Source organism: Oryctolagus cuniculus, chromosome 7 (genome assembly GCF_964237555.1).
Source record: "Oryctolagus cuniculus chromosome 7, mOryCun1.1, whole genome shotgun sequence".
Lineage (NCBI taxonomy): Eukaryota > Metazoa > Chordata > Mammalia > Lagomorpha > Leporidae > Oryctolagus > Oryctolagus cuniculus.
Window position 1 is genome coordinate 13,293,526 of NC_091438.1, and position 18,264 is coordinate 13,311,789.

At 47.9% G+C, this 18,264-nt stretch overlaps 1 protein-coding gene across 7 annotated transcripts in view; it reads right to left on the reverse strand.

Moving 5' to 3' along the window:
• Window positions 1–274: 274 nt before the first annotated feature.
• LOC103349989 (neuroblastoma breakpoint family member 6) overlaps window positions 275–18,264 on the reverse strand; it is a 34,932-nt gene continuing 16,942 nt past the window's right edge. For 4 of the 7 annotated variants that reach the window (XM_070076817.1, XM_070076816.1, XM_070076818.1 and 1 more), the window contains 3 exons: window positions 6,406–16,005; window positions 4,044–4,375; window positions 275–3,092 (listed from right to left, as the gene is read on the reverse strand). The gene's annotated coding sequence lies outside the window, so the exon portion shown is untranslated. The remainder of the gene's footprint in view (window positions 3,093–4,043; window positions 4,376–6,405; window positions 16,006–18,264) is intronic. The other 3 variants (XM_070076815.1, XM_070076814.1, XM_070076813.1) reach the window with 3 other exon arrangements.

Below are 18,264 nucleotides of genomic sequence, written 5' to 3' on the forward strand. Positions count from 1 at the left end.
TAAAAATTCAGCACACCCAATATGAGATGTAATATATTATAACACTGCAATTAAAAAATCCAAGTGATAGAGAAAAAAATCCAATGGTATGGGCTAACAGGATATTTGCAATAACATTCCACGTTGGGGTGAGAATGCTTTTGAACTACAGAATGCCAAGATCCAGTCTTCAGGAAGAATTCTATTAGAAATCTAGTATTAAACTTGAGTATAATAACTGACACAGGCATGAATGGTTAATGCATGGTAAAATTGTTAAAGGAAGCCCATTTTCAAACAGGAGATTTATACATCTTCCAAGCAGCACTCTCCAAAGTGTTTTATTTCAACTCTGAAATTTTATTATCCAAAGTGTATGATTTTTACAGAACAAAAGTAAAAGCAGGTATCAAAATCAGCAAAGAGTTTGTAAAATTTCTGCAGAGAGTTTCACCTAAGTTAGGGCTGGTGAAAGTGGTATCCAAGGAAAAACCTAGATGACTGCTGATTTGTCTCTTGGCATAAATTACCAGGCGGTTTGTTCTGGAGGTACTGAATAACTTGTCATCATCAGTGGTCAGTTGTTGAGAACAATTCGAGTTGTCAAACAAAGCAAAAACAAATTTTTACATTTTTTTTTGTTGCATTGTGGCATTTTACTGAAGCGGCATTTATTTTTTTCTTCTTAGTAATTTCTTTTTGTTTTGAAATTTTTTCATTTCTTTTTAGCATTTTCTTATTTAGAAAGATAACTAACTGAAATGGCATTGTATGTTGTTTCCTTAGTATTGCTTTTTTTGTTTTAAGTTTGAAATTTTTGCAAAGTTGTTAAATTGTAATTATTTGGCATTTTCTCCATTAAATGAAACAGTGAATAGGAATGACATTTTACACTTGTTCTGAATAATTGTTTTTCTCTTTTATCATTTGTAAAGTATAATCATTTTTCAATTTAAAAATTTTTAGCATTTTTGTATTTACAAAAACACTGAACTGAAATGGAATTTTACTTGTATTTGCTGAGTTTAAATTTATGAAAAAATTTCAATTTATATATATTTCTATATTTTTCCTATTTAAAAAGTTACTAAAATGAAGTGGAACTTTAATTTTCCTATTAGTATTTTCCTATTTTTTGTTTTTTATTGTTTTTAAAGTTTTTAAAATTAATTTTAATTTTTTCAGTATTTTACTTTCAAAAACACTTAAATGACATTTTTTCTAATTTTTTCTTTTTAAAATTTTTTTTAAAATTTTTAATTTTTTAAATCTTTCCTTTTTAAAAAAACAATGGAATTCCATTTTTCTTTTCTAGTTTTACTTTAAAAATTTTTTTATTTTTAAATTTTTAATTTTTTTTTTGGAATTTTTCTTTTTAAAAACACTTAACTAAAACAGGGAATATGTATTGGGACCTGAATCAAAATTTTTGAGATTCCAGTTACACTCCAGGACACTGGAGACTCTTCTGGGCCTGGACAGCTATATCTTAATGAGAAGTTGTAGATTTTAGGAGCCCAAGATGTGCTGACAGGGTGTCTAAGGCAGCTGTTACACTGAGAGGAGGCACACTCAGGTGGAAACACAATTCCCTCCCTAGGATCCCAATTTTCATGAAAGGAAAACAATTGTGTCATCACAGGCATGACAGACAGTGGAAGTAAGAATGGCAGCTGTGAGAAACAGGTCCACCACAGGGCAGCGGTGCCATTGGCTCGGTTTGTTCTTGGACCAGGAACACCTACTAAGCAGTGGGTGTCCAGAATCTGCGAGGACTCAGTTTTCCATGATGGGGGGGCAGGCATATGGCCCCTCCTCATCCTGCAGCTGCCTCAGGCCGGCAGGAACACGGCCTTGCTGTTTGCTGGGGCTCTGGATGCCTTGGCCCACGTCCTGCATCAGGAGCCCCCAGTTCTCCTGCAACACTGAGTGGAGTTGGCAGGACCAGCAGCCGTAAGAGATGAGCGTCCTTGTGATGAGGTCCTGCCCGCATCTGTGCTGCCTGACTCTGGACGTGGAGAGAGGAGTGTTCAGAGAGGTGTCCGGTTCCTTGATGCAGGCTCAGTCCACCTCGCCCACCTGGGCCCTCCCGGCCATACTGCTGCATTCATCACCATGAACTTGCTGTTATCACGCCCATCGACGGCCACCTCCTGGGTTGATGACTGGACCTCCGCCAGGCTGCTGCTCACTCCCATTTTTCTCAGGTTCTGAGGGGTCACCCTCTCCACAGTTGTTAGGATACAGAGGAAGGAGCACATCTTTAGGATGTACAGATCAACAGACAGCTTTCACCCACTGACCGATGCCAGGGTCAGGGGACCTGATGGGCACACAAGATGTTCTCTGCCTCCTGCGGGGGTGTGGGAGGGAGCACACAGCACTCCCTGCATTGGGTGCTTGGCTGAAGAGTGAGGCTGAGTGTAAAATTGAGGAAAGCATCAGAGATCCTCAGGATGCAGACCCCGAGCCAGACACCTGGCCTGCGCCTTCACACAGTCAGCGTTCCCATCATGGAAGACAGCAGAAGGGGGAGATGGTTGGGGTTCAAAAGGAGGAAAGAGACCCTTCCTGTCCTTTGGAGCCCCAAAGTCTCCTCCTCCTGCTGTCCTCTATGCGGAACGCTGGCTGTGTGAAGGAGAGGGCCAGCTGTCTGGGTCAGGGTCCACATCCTGCAGAGTCCGATCCTCTCCTCTGCTCACATGCAGCCTTGTGTGCAGGGTGCTGTGTCTCTGACACTGCCCACACCGAGCTCGCCCCATCCAAAGGCAGTGTGTGCCCAGGGTCCTATGCTGTTTGCTTCCAGCTCCTCCTGACCTCAGATCTCTACAGGAGGCAGTTGGAGAGGAGCCAGGTGGTGTTCTCTCCAGAGCAGCTGTGGAGTCAGGCCTGGGTCTCCTTAGGTGTTCACGCGGATTGGAGGTGGAAGACTGTGCCAGCTCTCAGGGAAGCAGCCTAGTGGATGAAAATAGCCGAGGGCAGTTCATGGTGTTGAAATTGCGTTCTTGGTGTTCTGGTTGCTGTTGAAGTGGAGCTCCTGTGGTAGATGTTTGGAAGAGGTGGGGATGTTACAATCAGCAATACTGTTCTGTCCTTCCAACTGTACTTGGGATCTGAAAGAGGGAGAGAAGAAAAATCAAAGGAGAGCTGGGTGGGGTCCAGGGGAGAGCTGAGCCTGCATCTGGGCCTCAGTGGGGCAGAGGCCAGGCAAACTCAATTGCAGTGGGGAGACTGGCTGAAGGGGAGCCCTGGGCTTCTGAGAGGGAAGTGGCAGCCAAATGAGCAGATTCCTGCCCTGAACTCCAGCCCAGCTCTGCAGTGTTGGGGAACCAGGGCCCTTGACCTCTCCTAACCAGGAGTGGGTGATGTCACCCCACTTCCTCCTGCTCTCTGGGGCATTAGAAATGGATTAGTGTTCTGCAGGAAGCAAAGAGAGCTGGGAGTGTAACCACAGCACAACTCATGTCAATAGAACAGACATCAAGTTTCTCTGAAGATGACTCCACATCTAGTTACACCTAGGACCATTCTGCTGTGTGCCTAATAGCTCACTCACTCAACTCTGAAGGGAACATTAACTTAAAACAGGCACTCTTTGGTCATCCTAGAGTTTCCCCATTTTTTTTTTCAGTTCCCCTAAGAAATTTTCTTTTTGAGAATATCCTGTTTGTATACCGGTCAGAGGGAAGGACAAACATGGGAGAATGAGACCTAAGAATCTGCATTGGAAATTGGCCTAGGCATAAAATCAGATAAAATGTGATTGTTCAATGTATATTTCTCAACCCAATAGAGGACTTGCAATCAAGTGAGTGGATGGTGAACAGCATGTTTTAGGAAGAGAAGTTCAACTGTAAACATTTTAACTTGATTATGAGGGGAGGTATCCTATTTTGTGGGTCAGGTTTCTACATGACAAGGATTTCTTACTGTATCTTCTATTTCCAATTATTGATCCAAACAGAGAGGTTACAGTTCTACCCTATCTGAACAAACAGAAATGAGCTATAATCTGTGCACAGTGTAAGAAGGAACAAGTACATCTAAGACACACACAGGATTACCTCTGTCTAGGCGTGAAGGCCCAGGAATCTGAAGGTCAGTGCCCACATGTTGGTCTGTGGTTTCCCCTTCATCTCCTGGCCAGAAAATTGGCACGTGATTTTCCTCTCTGTGGGCTGTGGTTTGCCCTTCATCTCCAGGCCGGTGAACCGGCAGGCCAGTTTGCATTTCCTGGGCTTCCATTTTCCTTTGATAACATTTTCTTTTGGGGTACTTGGGACATCGCTGGGGCTGATGCTATGACTCTCACACTTGCTGGTGATGGGATCTTTGTGAGGACCTCCCTCCAGCTGGGAATGGGTCTTCCTCTCAGGGGCAGCAACAAAACTCAGTTCTGAAATAGAACCACAGCCATCAGGATTGGTATTCATGCTCTCTCTCTGGCAGTCAGGCCTGCAGCAGAGGGACAACAAGTAAGGAAAGGGGCCCTGCACAGTCATGTCCAAAGTGGGAGTTGAAATCTGCACAGAATCTAAAATGTTTTCATTCAGGTTGATTTTATACATATTCACTGATAATTTATCACTAGGCAAAAGTAATAAACATGGCTCAGATGATCACAATATTCAACAAAGTGGGACTAATAAAACACACAGCTCTTAAGCTTTTAAGGCACAGAAACCACACTGGGTATCTGTTGAAGGTTTGGGGGGATGGAGCAGGATCATCCAACCTGGAGGGCATTGTAATGAGAGACAAGGACAGGGGACCACTCACAGCTGGAATGGACAACACTAGCACAAGAACACATGCATTTCATACATGCACATGCTTTGCTGAACATACACCAAGCACATCGACTCATAGGATATATGCCTTCAGTGCCTGTCATATAGATAATAATATACATGATGTGGCCATCACTTTTCTGGTCAGTTGAAGTGGGAACCTAGTTACAGGCACCTGAAGGATGGAGAGACAAGCTAAGGTGAAACACAAAAGTCAGGAAGAAATCCCAGTGGGAGGTAAGGCATTGCTTTGGCCTAGCACACACATCTCCCTCCTGAGACAGTGTTGTGCACTTGCCTGCTTCCTCATGGCTGCCCAGCCCTGGCACTGGGTGTTTCTGAAACAAAGCCACACAACCACTGGTCTGTGGCAAAGACTAGTTCAAGGCCTCACTGGGACCCTGAGTGCAAAAAGCCCGAGGGGAGAGACCAGGAACTTTCAGGCCGTGGGGCACTCCTGAGCTGGAGCTATATCTGGAGCGCCACAATGAGCTGCTGACCCTGCTCAGGGATGACGCACATCTCTGTACCTCTGTACAGAGGAAAAGCGCATGGCGTCACCACGAAAAGGTGCCTGCTGATCTATAGCATTGGGGGGGGGGGCAACTGTCACTGCCAATTCTACTGCAGAACACTGAGAAACAGGGAAGGGCATCAGGATTTCTTGCTTTTCCTACTGAATGATTTGATGACTGAAGGTGCCTCAAACCCTAAAGATTCCTGCTGAGAGAAAGTGTAAAACCTCATCGAAGCTCAGATTCAAGGAAATTGGACTTTTCCTCTGCCCCCCCCCCCCCGCCATGAAGCCATACTCCAGGGCTCCTACTCAACAAGAGGCACTCTGCCTTTGATGACGTGAGAGACCCCTCAGCCTCACTCAGATACTGAATACATTCCTGTCTTGGTGCAAGATTATGGAGGCTTTACAGCAGAAAAAAATGCTGAGTGTAGACACTGGATTAAAACTACAAACCTCATATGAGCACAAATCAGTGCTGTGAAGCAGAAGATGAAAACCACACCATGGACACAGGTGCGGGACTGGACTGCTGTGGTTAGCACCAAGCTGCTTCAGAGAAAACAGAGTCTGCTGACCAAGGATACCTAGTATCAGATAACTAAGGAAACACTGTACAGACTGCCAAAGCTTTAAGCCTGAGAAGTTTGGAGGATGCTGTTTACAATTGCAACTGTTGCTACAATTAGGAACATCACAGTGAGTTGTTAAAGAAGCCTCTCCAAGAGAGATGGTGGTGGCTCGGTGTTGGCCATCATGCCTTCCCATCCCCTCCTTCCCTGTCTTGATGTCAAAAGCTGCACCTTGAAAGTGGGCCTGGTGACAGCCAAGGGATTCCCCCGTTTTATGACTATGAACAAACTCCATCAAGAGCCACATCCAGACTGAGATAATTCCCCAGGGCCTGAGTGCACAGTGGTCTGTCTCACCCAACACAGGTGCAGCAACCCAAGACTACAGAGGCCACCTGGGAGAGCAGTGGAGTGTTCCTGTTCACAATGGAGCACTCACTGTCTACAAGAGCAGAGCAGACAGGCTGCTTCTCCAGTGAGGACCAGGTGCTCCTAGAATGGGACCAGTCAGAAGCTTCCGGAAGAAGTGCAGGAGTCAAACACGTACCGTGAGAGTCTTGTGAGACATCTTGATCTTCAATCTCTGGAATCTCCCTGATGAGACTGGAGGGAGGGAAAGGTGGGTGAGAAACATAGAGGGAACAGAAAGCCCCTTTCCAAGCTGTTCCAAAGAGGAGGCTTCCAGAAGTGGCTGGGCTGAGCAAGGGGCCACCCACAACTTTGTCCCTATCTGGGGAAGACTGGCTTCTAATTCCCTAGTAGTCCACGCCACACTGTCTGCTCTGCCTCCGAGTTACCTGGAAGTGCATGTGACAACTTGCTCTTGTACCTCCACTGCATGATATTGATTTTCTGCAAACAAATTCAGAGAGATTGACCAGGTTAAGCAGGTTTTGGTCAGATATGAGTATCCGATGGCCACTACTACCAAGGGGACAGATTGTTCTCGTGTGAGAACAGGAGACTGTGACAGAAATCCTCCAGGAGGACTAAGTTGACATCAGGAGATGGGCTTGGTGAGCCATCCTGGGCAAGGGGTCAAATCTCCCTGTTCACAGTTGGATCTGCATCTCAATAACCTCTGTCCAGAACCCTTAGAAACTGCCTGCAATGGTCCTCAGGGATTCTAAGCTTACAGCCCAAGAACTTCCTAGGAGGCAAACTGCAGTTGTCAGGCTGCTCTCATTAAAGGACCCAGGTTGCTGACTGTGGAGAGGAGGTAGAACACTGGGAGAGAGCTATGCATGGAGTCTGATGTCCTGGAATTGAAACCTGTTTGATGCCACACAGAATCTTGGCTATTCTAAGAGTTGCTCATGAATAATCTCCCTCTTGTCTATGGGAACAATACAAGCAATTCAAGAGCGTGTATTTCTGGTCGAACTCTTCCCTAGTCCATTCATCTTCAAATGGAAACGCCATTGAGAACATGAATGACAGAGATGCCTATATGGATGCTGTGGCCTGGACAAGCATGGATGTCGAAGGGCAGAGCTGAGGTTTGGTATTGAAGAAAAAGTAAGCACGTGGCGACAGTGATCCTCCAAGGTTCCAACCAGGAGGGAGCAAACACCACCGGGGCACATGCTGCTGAGCTTGCTGTGAAGTGGTCACAGCTCTGTTCCATAACAAATAAACAATATGAATTCTAACTCCTGCTTACAGCTCAATTCAGGATTTTGAGTCTACAACCACAAGTCTGTAGGTCTGGCACGTAGCAATGACTTCACTCATCCTCAGTGGGGATCGGAGTACAAGGACAGAGCAGTCACCAGGGGCAGAGATGAAGGTTTACCTGCTCTCAAAAGGGATCATTCTGTACATAAACTGCCCAGCAATCTGCTCTGGCTTTCTGAGCATAAGCAGCTCCTGTATGCTTGCAGTCAGACATCCCAGGCACAACTGGAGCCTAGAAACGTTCATCCAGGGAACTCTGTTCTGTGAAACAGCAACCACTTTCGACAGAAATGCAGATGGGCATGCCTCACTGGGAGCCTGAGTGCAAAAAGCCCGAGGGGAGAGACCAGGAACTTTCAGGCCATGGGGCACTCCTGAGCTGGAGTTCTATCTGAGAACCTCAATGAGGTGCTGACCCTGCTCAGGGATGAAGCACACCGATGCCTTCCTAGTGGGAGATGTTTGCAGGAACTTTAGAAGTTCTTGTTTGCAGACCGGAACTTTTCTACTGATATTTGAAATTCTCTCAACACAATTTGTTACAGAAGAAAAGTTTTAAGTGTGAGTACCCAAACCAGCCACATGGCTGGCATGTCTGCTGAAAACAAGTGGACTGAGCCTACAGACAAGGGGCAGGCCAAGGAGTGGTCTCTGATTGCAACGCACACAAGGTGGGGTGACCTGGGAGAGTGACCTTGTTGAGCCTCAGGATCCTCTCCCCAAGGTGGGGACAGAATCTCCACCAGGAGAGGTCCAGTGAGGGTTGCATGGATCAGGATGGCACAGGGTCTAGCACAGCACAGATGCCCATGAGAGTGGCCTTCACAGCTGGGTGTGGATCGCTGTGTCCTGGGATGACTCTGCACATCTCTGTACCTCTGTACAGAGGAAAAGCGCATGGCGTCACCACGAAAAGGTGCCTGCTGATCAATAGCACTGGGGGGACAACTGTCATTGCCAATTCTACTCCAGAACACTGAGAAACAGGGAAGGGCATCAGGATTTCTTGCCTTACCTACTGAATGATTTGATGACTGAAGGTGCCTCAAACCCTAAAGACTCCTCCTGAAAGTGTAAAACCTCATCGAAGCTCAGATTCAAGGAAATTGGACTTTTCCTCTGCCCCCCAACCCCCATGAAGCAATACTCCAAGGCTCCGATTCAACAAGAGGCACTCTGCCTGTGATGATGTGAGGGACCCCTCAGCCTCACTCAGATACTGAATAGATTCCTGTCCTGGTACAAGATTATGGAGGCTTTGCATGAGAATAAAATGCCGAGTTTAGACACTGGATTAAAACTACAGACCTCATATGAGCACAAATCAGTGCTGTGAAGCAGAAGATGAAAACCACACCATGGACACAGGTGCGGGACTGGACTGCTGTGGTTAGCACCACGCTGCTTCAGAGAAAACAGTCTGCCGACCAAGGATACCTAGTATCAGATAACTAAGGAAACATTGTACAGACTGCCAAAGCTTTAAGCCTGAGAAGTTTGGAGGATGCTGTTTACAATTGCAACTGTTGCTACAATTAGGAACATCACAGTGAGTTGTTAAAGAAGCCTCTCCAAGAGAGATGGTGGTGGCTCGGTGTTGGCCATCCTGCCTTCCCATCCCCTCCTTCCCTGTCTTGATGTCAAAAGCTGCACCTTGAAAGTGGGCCTGGTGACAGCCAAGGGATTCCCCCGTTTTATGACTATGAACAAACTCCATCAAGAGCCACATCCAGACTGAGATAATTCCCCAGGGCCTGAGTGCACAGTGGTCTGTCTCACCCAACACAGGTGCAGCAACCCAAGACTACAGAGGCCACCTGGGAGAGCAGTGGAGTGTTCCTGTTCACAATGGAGCACTCACTGTCTACAAGAGCAGAGCAGACAGGCTGCTTCTCCAGTGAGGACCAGGTGCTCCTAGAATGGGACCAGTCAGAAGCTTCCGGAAGAAGTGCAGGAGTCAAACACGTACCGTGAGAGTCTTGTGAGACATCTTGATCTTCAATCTCTGGAATCTCCCTGATGAGACTGGAGGGAGGGAAAGGTGGGTGAGAAACATAGAGGGAACAGAAAGCCCCTTTCCAAGCTGTTCCAAAGAGGAGGCTTCCAGAAGTGGCTGGGCTGAGCAAGGGGCCACCCACAACTTTGTCCCTATCTGGGGAAGACTGGCTTCTAATTCCCTAGTAGTCCACGCCACACTGTCTGCTCTGCCTCCGAGTTACCTGGAAGTGCATGTGACAACTTGCTCTTGTACCTCCACTGCATGATATTGATTTTCTGCAAACAAATTCAGAGAGATTGACCAGGTTAAGCAGGTTTTGGTCAGATATGAGTATCCGATGGCCACTACTACCAAGGGGACAGATTGTTCTCGTGTGAGAACAGGAGACTGACAGAAATCCTCCAGGAGGACTAAGTCGACATCAGGAGATGGGCTTGGTGAGCCATCCTGGGCAAGGGGTCAAATCTCCCTGTTCACAGTTGGATCAGCATCTCAATAACCTCTGCCCAGAACCCTTAGAAACTGCCTGCAATGGTCCTCAGGGATTCTAAGCTTACAGCCCAAGAACTTCCTAGGAGGCAAACTGCAGTTGTCAGGCTGCTCTCATTAAAGGACCCAGGTTGCTGACTGTGGAGAGGAGGTAGAACACTGGGAGAGAGCTATGCATGGAGTCTGATGTCCTGGAATTGAAACCTGTTTGATGCCACACAGAATCTTGGCTATTCTAAGAGTTGCTCATGAATAATCTCCCTCTTGTCTATGGGAACAATACAAGCAATTCAAGAGCGTGTATTTCTGGTCGAACTCTTCCCTAGTCCATTCATCTTCAAATGGAAACGCCATTGAGAACATGAATGACAGAGATGCCTATATGGATGCTGTGGCCTGGACAAGCATGGATGTCAAAGGGCAGAGCTGAGGTTTGGTATTGAAGAAAAAGTAAGCACGTGGCGACAGTGATCCTCCAAGGTTCCAACCAGGAGGGAGCAAACACCACCGGGGCACATGCTGCTGAGCTTGCTGTGAAGTGGTCACAGCTCTGTTCCATAACAAATAAACAATATGAATTCTAACTCCTGCTTACAGCTCAATTCAGGATTTTGAGTCTACAACCACAAGTCTGTAGGTCTGGCACGTAGCAATGACTTCACTCATCCTCAGTGGGGATCGGAGTACAAGGACAGAGCAGTCACCAGGGGCAGAGATGAAGGTTTACCTGCTCTCAAAAGGGATCATTCTGTACATAAACTGCCCAGCAATCTGCTCTGGCTTTCTGAGCATAAGCAGCTCCTGTATGCTTGCAGTCAGACATCCCAGGCACAACTGGAGCCTAGAAACGTTCATCCAGGGAACTCTGTTCTGTGAAACAGCAACCACTTTCGACAGAAATGCAGATGGGCATGCCTCACTGGGAGCCTGAGTGCAAAAAGCCCGAGGGGAGAGACCAGGAACTTTCAGGCCATGGGGCACTCCTGAGCTGGAGTTCTATCTGAGAACCTCAATGAGGTGCTGACCCCGCTCAGGGATGAAGCACACCGATGCCTTCCTAGTGGGAGATGTTTGCAGGAACTTTAGAAGTTCTTGTTTGCAGACCGGAACTTTTCTACTGATATTTGAAATTCTCTCAACACAATTTGTTACAGAAGAAAAGTTTTAAGTGTGAGTACCCAAACCAGCCACATGGCTGGCATGTCTGCTGAAAACAAGTGGACTGAGCCTACAGACAAGGGGCAGGCCAAGGAGTGGTCTCTGATTGCAACGCACACAAGGTGGGGTGACCTGGGAGAGTGACCTTGTTGAGCCTCAGGATCCTCTCCCCAAGGTGGGGACAGAATCTCCACCAGGAGAGGTCCAGTGAGGGTTGCATGGATCAGGATGGCACAGGGTCTAGCACAGCACAGATGCCCATGAGAGTGGCCTTCACAGCTGGGTGTGGATCGCTGTGTCCTGGGATGACTCTGCACATCTCTGTACCTCTGTACAGAGGAAAAGCGCATGGCGTCACCACGAAAAGGTGCCTGCTGATCAATAGCACTGGGGGGACAACTGTCATTGCCAATTCTACTCCAGAACACTGAGAAACAGGGAAGGGCATCAGGATTTCTTGCCTTACCTACTGAATGATTTGATGACTGAAGGTGCCTCAAACCCTAAAGACTCCTCCTGAAAGTGTAAAACCTCATCGAAGCTCAGATTCAAGGAAATTGGACTTTTCCTCTGCCCCCCAACCCCCATGAAGCAATACTCCAAGGCTCCGATTCAACAAGAGGCACTCTGCCTGTGATGATGTGAGGGACCCCTCAGCCTCACTCAGATACTGAATAGATTCCTGTCCTGGTACAAGATTATGGAGGCTTTGCATGAGAATAAAATGCCGAGTTTAGACACTGGATTAAAACTACAGACCTCATATGAGCACAAATCAGTGCTGTGAAGCAGAAGATGAAAACCACACCATGGACACAGGTGCGGGACTGGACTGCTGTGGTTAGCACCACGCTGCTTCAGAGAAAACAGTCTGCCGACCAAGGATACCTAGTATCAGATAACTAAGGAAACATTGTACAGACTGCCAAAGCTTTAAGCCTGAGAAGTTTGGAGGATGCTGTTTACAATTGCAACTGTTGCTACAATTAGGAACATCACAGTGAGTTGTTAAAGAAGCCTCTCCAAGAGAGATGGTGGTGGCTCGGTGTTGGCCATCATGCCTTCCCATCCCCTCCTTCCCTGTCTTGATGTCAAAAGCTGCACCTTGAAAGTGGGCCTGGTGACAGCCAAGGGATTCCCCCGTTTTATGACTATGAACAAACTCCATCAAGAGCCACATCCAGACTGAGATAATTCCCCAGGGCCTGAGTGCACAGTGGTCTGTCTCACCCAACACAGGTGCAGCAACCCAAGACTACAGAGGCCACCTGGGAGAGCAGTGGAGTGTTCCTGTTCACAATGGAGCACTCACTGTCTACAAGAGCAGAGCAGACAGGCTGCTTCTCCAGTGAGGACCAGGTGCTCCTAGAATGGGACCAGTCAGAAGCTTCCGGAAGAAGTGCAGGAGTCAAACACGTACCGTGAGAGTCTTGTGAGACATCTTGATCTTCAATCTCTGGAATCTCCCTGATGAGACTGGAGGGAGGGAAAGGTGGGTGAGAAACATAGAGGGAACAGAAAGCCCCTTTCCAAGCTGTTCCAAAGAGGAGGCTTCCAGAAGTGGCTGGGCTGAGCAAGGGGCCACCCACAACTTTGTCCCTATCTGGGGAAGACTGGCTTCTAATTCCCTAGTAGTCCACGCCACACTGTCTGCTCTGCCTCCGAGTTACCTGGAAGTGCATGTGACAACTTGCTCTTGTACCTCCACTGCATGATATTGATTTTCTGCAAACAAATTCAGAGAGATTGACCAGGTTAAGCAGGTTTTGGTCAGATATGAGTATCCGATGGCCACTACTACCAAGGGGACAGATTGTTCTCGTGTGAGAACAGGAGACTGTGACAGAAATCCTCCAGGAGGACTAAGTCAACATCAGGAGATGGGCTTGGTGAGCCATCCTGGGCAAGGGGTCAAATCTCCCTGTTCACAGTTGGATCTGCATCTCAATAACCTCTGTCCAGAACCCTTAGAAACTGCCTGCAATGGTCCTCAGGGATTCTAAGCTTACAGCCCAAGAACTTCCTAGGAGGCAAACTGCAGTTGTCAGGCTGCTCTCATTAAAGGACCCAGGTTGCTGACTGTGGAGAGGAGGTAGAACACTGGGAGAGAGCTATGCATGGAGTCTGATGTCCTGGAATTGAAACCTGTTTGATGCCACACAGAATCTTGGCTATTCTAAGAGTTGCTCATGAATAATCTCCCTCTTGTCTATGGGAACAATACAAGCAATTCAAGAGCGTGTATTTCTGGTCGAACTCTTCCCTAGTCCATTCATCTTCAAATGGAAACGCCATTGAGAACATGAATGACAGAGATGCCTATATGGATGCTGTGGCCTGGACAAGCATGGATGTCGAAGGGCAGAGCTGAGGTTTGGTATTGAAGAAAAAGTAAGCACGTGGCGACAGTGATCCTCCAAGGTTCCAACCAGGAGGGAGCAAACACCACCGGGGCACATGCTGCTGAGCTTGCTGTGAAGTGGTCACAGCTCTGTTCCATAACAAATAAACAATATGAATTCTAACTCCTGCTTACAGCTCAATTCAGGATTTTGAGTCTACAACCACAAGTCTGTAGGTCTGGCACGTAGCAATGACTTCACTCATCCTCAGTGGGGATCGGAGTACAAGGACAGAGCAGTCACCAGGGGCAGAGATGAAGGTTTACCTGCTCTCAAAAGGGATCATTCTGTACATAAACTGCCCAGCAATCTGCTCTGGCTTTCTGAGCATAAGCAGCTCCTGTATGCTTGCAGTCAGACATCCCAGGCACAACTGGAGCCTAGAAACGTTCATCCAGGGAACTCTGTTCTGTGAAACAGCAACCACTTTCGACAGAAATGCAGATGGGCATGCCTCACTGGGAGCCTGAGTGCAAAAAGCCCGAGGGGAGAGACCAGGAACTTTCAGGCCATGGGGCACTCCTGAGCTGGAGTTCTATCTGAGAACCTCAATGAGGTGCTGACCCTGCTCAGGGATGAAGCACACCGATGCCTTCCTAGTGGGAGATGTTTGCAGGAACTTTAGAAGTTCTTGTTTGCAGACCGGAACTTTTCTACTGATATTTGAAATTCTCTCAACACAATTTGTTACAGAAGAAAAGTTTTAAGTGTGAGTACCCAAACCAGCCACATGGCTGGCATGTCTGCTGAAAACAAGTGGACTGAGCCTACAGACAAGGGGCAGGCCAAGGAGTGGTCTCTGATTGCAACGCACACAAGGTGGGGTGACCTGGGAGAGTGACCTTGTTGAGCCTCAGGATCCTCTCCCCAAGGTGGGGACAGAATCTCCACCAGGAGAGGTCCAGTGAGGGTTGCATGGATCAGGATGGCACAGGGTCTAGCACAGCACAGATGCCCATGAGAGTGGCCTTCACAGCTGGGTGTGGATCGCTGTGTCCTGGGATGACTCTGCACATCTCTGTACCTCTGTACAGAGGAAAAGCGCATGGCGTCACCACGAAAAGGTGCCTGCTGATCAATAGCACTGGGGGGACAACTGTCATTGCCAATTCTACTCCAGAACACTGAGAAACAGGGAAGGGCATCAGGATTTCTTGCCTTACCTACTGAATGATTTGATGACTGAAGGTGCCTCAAACCCTAAAGACTCCTCCTGAAAGTGTAAAACCTCATCGAAGCTCAGATTCAAGGAAATTGGACTTTTCCTCTGCCCCCCAACCCCCATGAAGCAATACTCCAAGGCTCCGATTCAACAAGAGGCACTCTGCCTGTGATGATGTGAGGGACCCCTCAGCCTCACTCAGATACTGAATAGATTCCTGTCCTGGTACAAGATTATGGAGGCTTTGCATGAGAATAAAATGCCGAGTTTAGACACTGGATTAAAACTACAGACCTCATATGAGCACAAATCAGTGCTGTGAAGCAGAAGATGAAAACCACACCATGGACACAGGTGCGGGACTGGACTGCTGTGGTTAGCACCACGCTGCTTCAGAGAAAACAGTCTGCCGACCAAGGATACCTAGTATCAGATAACTAAGGAAACATTGTACAGACTGCCAAAGCTTTAAGCCTGAGAAGTTTGGAGGATGCTGTTTACAATTGCAACTGTTGCTACAATTAGGAACATCACAGTGAGTTGTTAAAGAAGCCTCTCCAAGAGAGATGGTGGTGGCTCGGTGTTGGCCATCATGCCTTCCCATCCCCTCCTTCCCTGTCTTGATGTCAAAAGCTGCACCTTGAAAGTGGGCCTGGTGACAGCCAAGGGATTCCCCCGTTTTATGACTATGAACAAACTCCATCAAGAGCCACATCCAGACTGAGATAATTCCCCAGGGCCTGAGTGCACAGTGGTCTGTCTCACCCAACACAGGTGCAGCAACCCAAGACTACAGAGGCCACCTGGGAGAGCAGTGGAGTGTTCCTGTTCACAATGGAGCACTCACTGTCTACAAGAGCAGAGCAGACAGGCTGCTTCTCCAGTGAGGACCAGGTGCTCCTAGAATGGGACCAGTCAGAAGCTTCCGGAAGAAGTGCAGGAGTCAAACACGTACCGTGAGAGTCTTGTGAGACATCTTGATCTTCAATCTCTGGAATCTCCCTGATGAGACTGGAGGGAGGGAAAGGTGGGTGAGAAACATAGAGGGAACAGAAAGCCCCTTTCCAAGCTGTTCCAAAGAGGAGGCTTCCAGAAGTGGCTGGGCTGAGCAAGGGGCCACCCACAACTTTGTCCCTATCTGGGGAAGACTGGCTTCTAATTCCCTAGTAGTCCACGCCACACTGTCTGCTCTGCCTCCGAGTTACCTGGAAGTGCATGTGACAACTTGCTCTTGTACCTCCACTGCATGATATTGATTTTCTGCAAACAAATTCAGAGAGATTGACCAGGTTAAGCAGGTTTTGGTCAGATATGAGTATCCGATGGCCACTACTACCAAGGGGACAGATTGTTCTCGTGTGAGAACAGGAGACTGACAGAAATCCTCCAGGAGGACTAAGTCAACATCAGGAGATGGGCTTGGTGAGCCATCCTGGGCAAGGGGTCAAATCTCCCTGTTCACAGTTGGATCAGCATCTCAATAACCTCTGCCCAGAACCCTTAGAAACTGCCTGCAATGGTCCTCAGGGATTCTAAGCTTACAGCCCAAGAACTTCCTAGGAGGCAAACTGCAGTTGTCAGGCTGCTCTCATTAAAGGACCCAGGTTGCTGACTGTGGAGAGGAGGTAGAACACTGGGAGAGAGCTATGCATGGAGTCTGATGTCCTGGAATTGAAACCTGTTTGATGCCACACAGAATCTTGGCTATTCTAAGAGTTGCTCATGAATAATCTCCCTCTTGTCTATGGGAACAATACAAGCAATTCAAGAGCGTGTATTTCTGGTCGAACTCTTCCCTAGTCCATTCATCTTCAAATGGAAACGCCATTGAGAACATGAATGACAGAGATGCCTATATGGATGCTGTGGCCTGGACAAGCATGGATGTCAAAGGGCAGAGCTGAGGTTTGGTATTGAAGAAAAAGTAAGCACGTGGCGACAGTGATCCTCCAAGGTTCCAACCAGGAGGGAGCAAACACCACCGGGGCACATGCTGCTGAGCTTGCTGTGAAGTGGTCACAGCTCTGTTCCATAACAAATAAACAATATGAATTCTAACTCCTGCTTACAGCTCAATTCAGGATTTTGAGTCTACAACCACAAGTCTGTAGGTCTGGCACGTAGCAATGACTTCACTCATCCTCAGTGGGGATCGGAGTACAAGGACAGAGCAGTCACCAGGGGCAGAGATGAAGGTTTACCTGCTCTCAAAAGGGATCATTCTGTACATAAACTGCCCAGCAATCTGCTCTGGCTTTCTGAGCATAAGCAGCTCCTGTATGCTTGCAGTCAGACATCCCAGGCACAACTGGAGCCTAGAAACGTTCATCCAGGGAACTCTGTTCTGTGAAACAGCAACCACTTTCGACAGAAATGCAGATGGGCATGCCTCACTGGGAGCCTGAGTGCAAAAAGCCCGAGGGGAGAGACCAGGAACTTTCAGGCCATGGGGCACTCCTGAGCTGGAGTTCTATCTGAGAACCTCAATGAGGTGCTGACCCTGCTCAGGGATGAAGCACACCGATGCCTTCCTAGTGGGAGATGTTTGCAGGAACTTTAGAAGTTCTTGTTTGCAGACCGGAACTTTTCTACTGATATTTGAAATTCTCTCAACACAATTTGTTACAGAAGAAAAGTTTTAAGTGTGAGTACCCAAACCAGCCACATGGCTGGCATGTCTGCTGAAAACAAGTGGACTGAGCCTACAGACAAGGGGCAGGCCAAGGAGTGGTCTCTGATTGCAACGCACACAAGGTGGGGTGACCTGGGAGAGTGACCTTGTTGAGCCTCAGGATCCTCTCCCCAAGGTGGGGACAGAATCTCCACCAGGAGAGGTCCAGTGAGGGTTGCATGGATCAGGATGGCACAGGGTCTAGCACAGCACAGATGCCCATGAGAGTGGCCTTCACAGCTGGGTGTGGATCGCTGTGTCCTGGGATGACTCTGCACATCTCTGTACCTCTGTACAGAGGAAAAGCGCATGGCGTCACCACGAAAAGGTGCCTGCTGATCAATAGCACTGGGGGGACAACTGTCATTGCCAATTCTACTCCAGAACACTGAGAAACAGGGAAGGGCATCAGGATTTCTTGCCTTACCTACTGAATGATTTGATGACTGAAGGTGTCTCAAACCCTAAAGACTCCTCCTGAAAGTGTAAAACCTCATCGAAGCTCAGATTCAAGGAAATTGGACTTTTCCTCTGCCCCCCAACCCCCATGAAGCAATACTCCAAGGCTCCGATTCAACAAGAGGCACTCTGCCTGTGATGATGTGAGGGACCCCTCAGCCTCACTCAGATACTGAATAGATTCCTGTCCTGGTACAAGATTATGGAGGCTTTGCATGAGAATAAAATGCCGAGTTTAGACACTGGATTAAAACTACAGACCTCATATGAGCACAAATCAGTGCTGTGAAGCAGAAGATGAAAACCACACCATGGACACAGGTGCGGGACTGGACTGCTGTGGTTAGCACCACGCTGCTTCAGAGAAAACAGTCTGCCGACCAAGGATA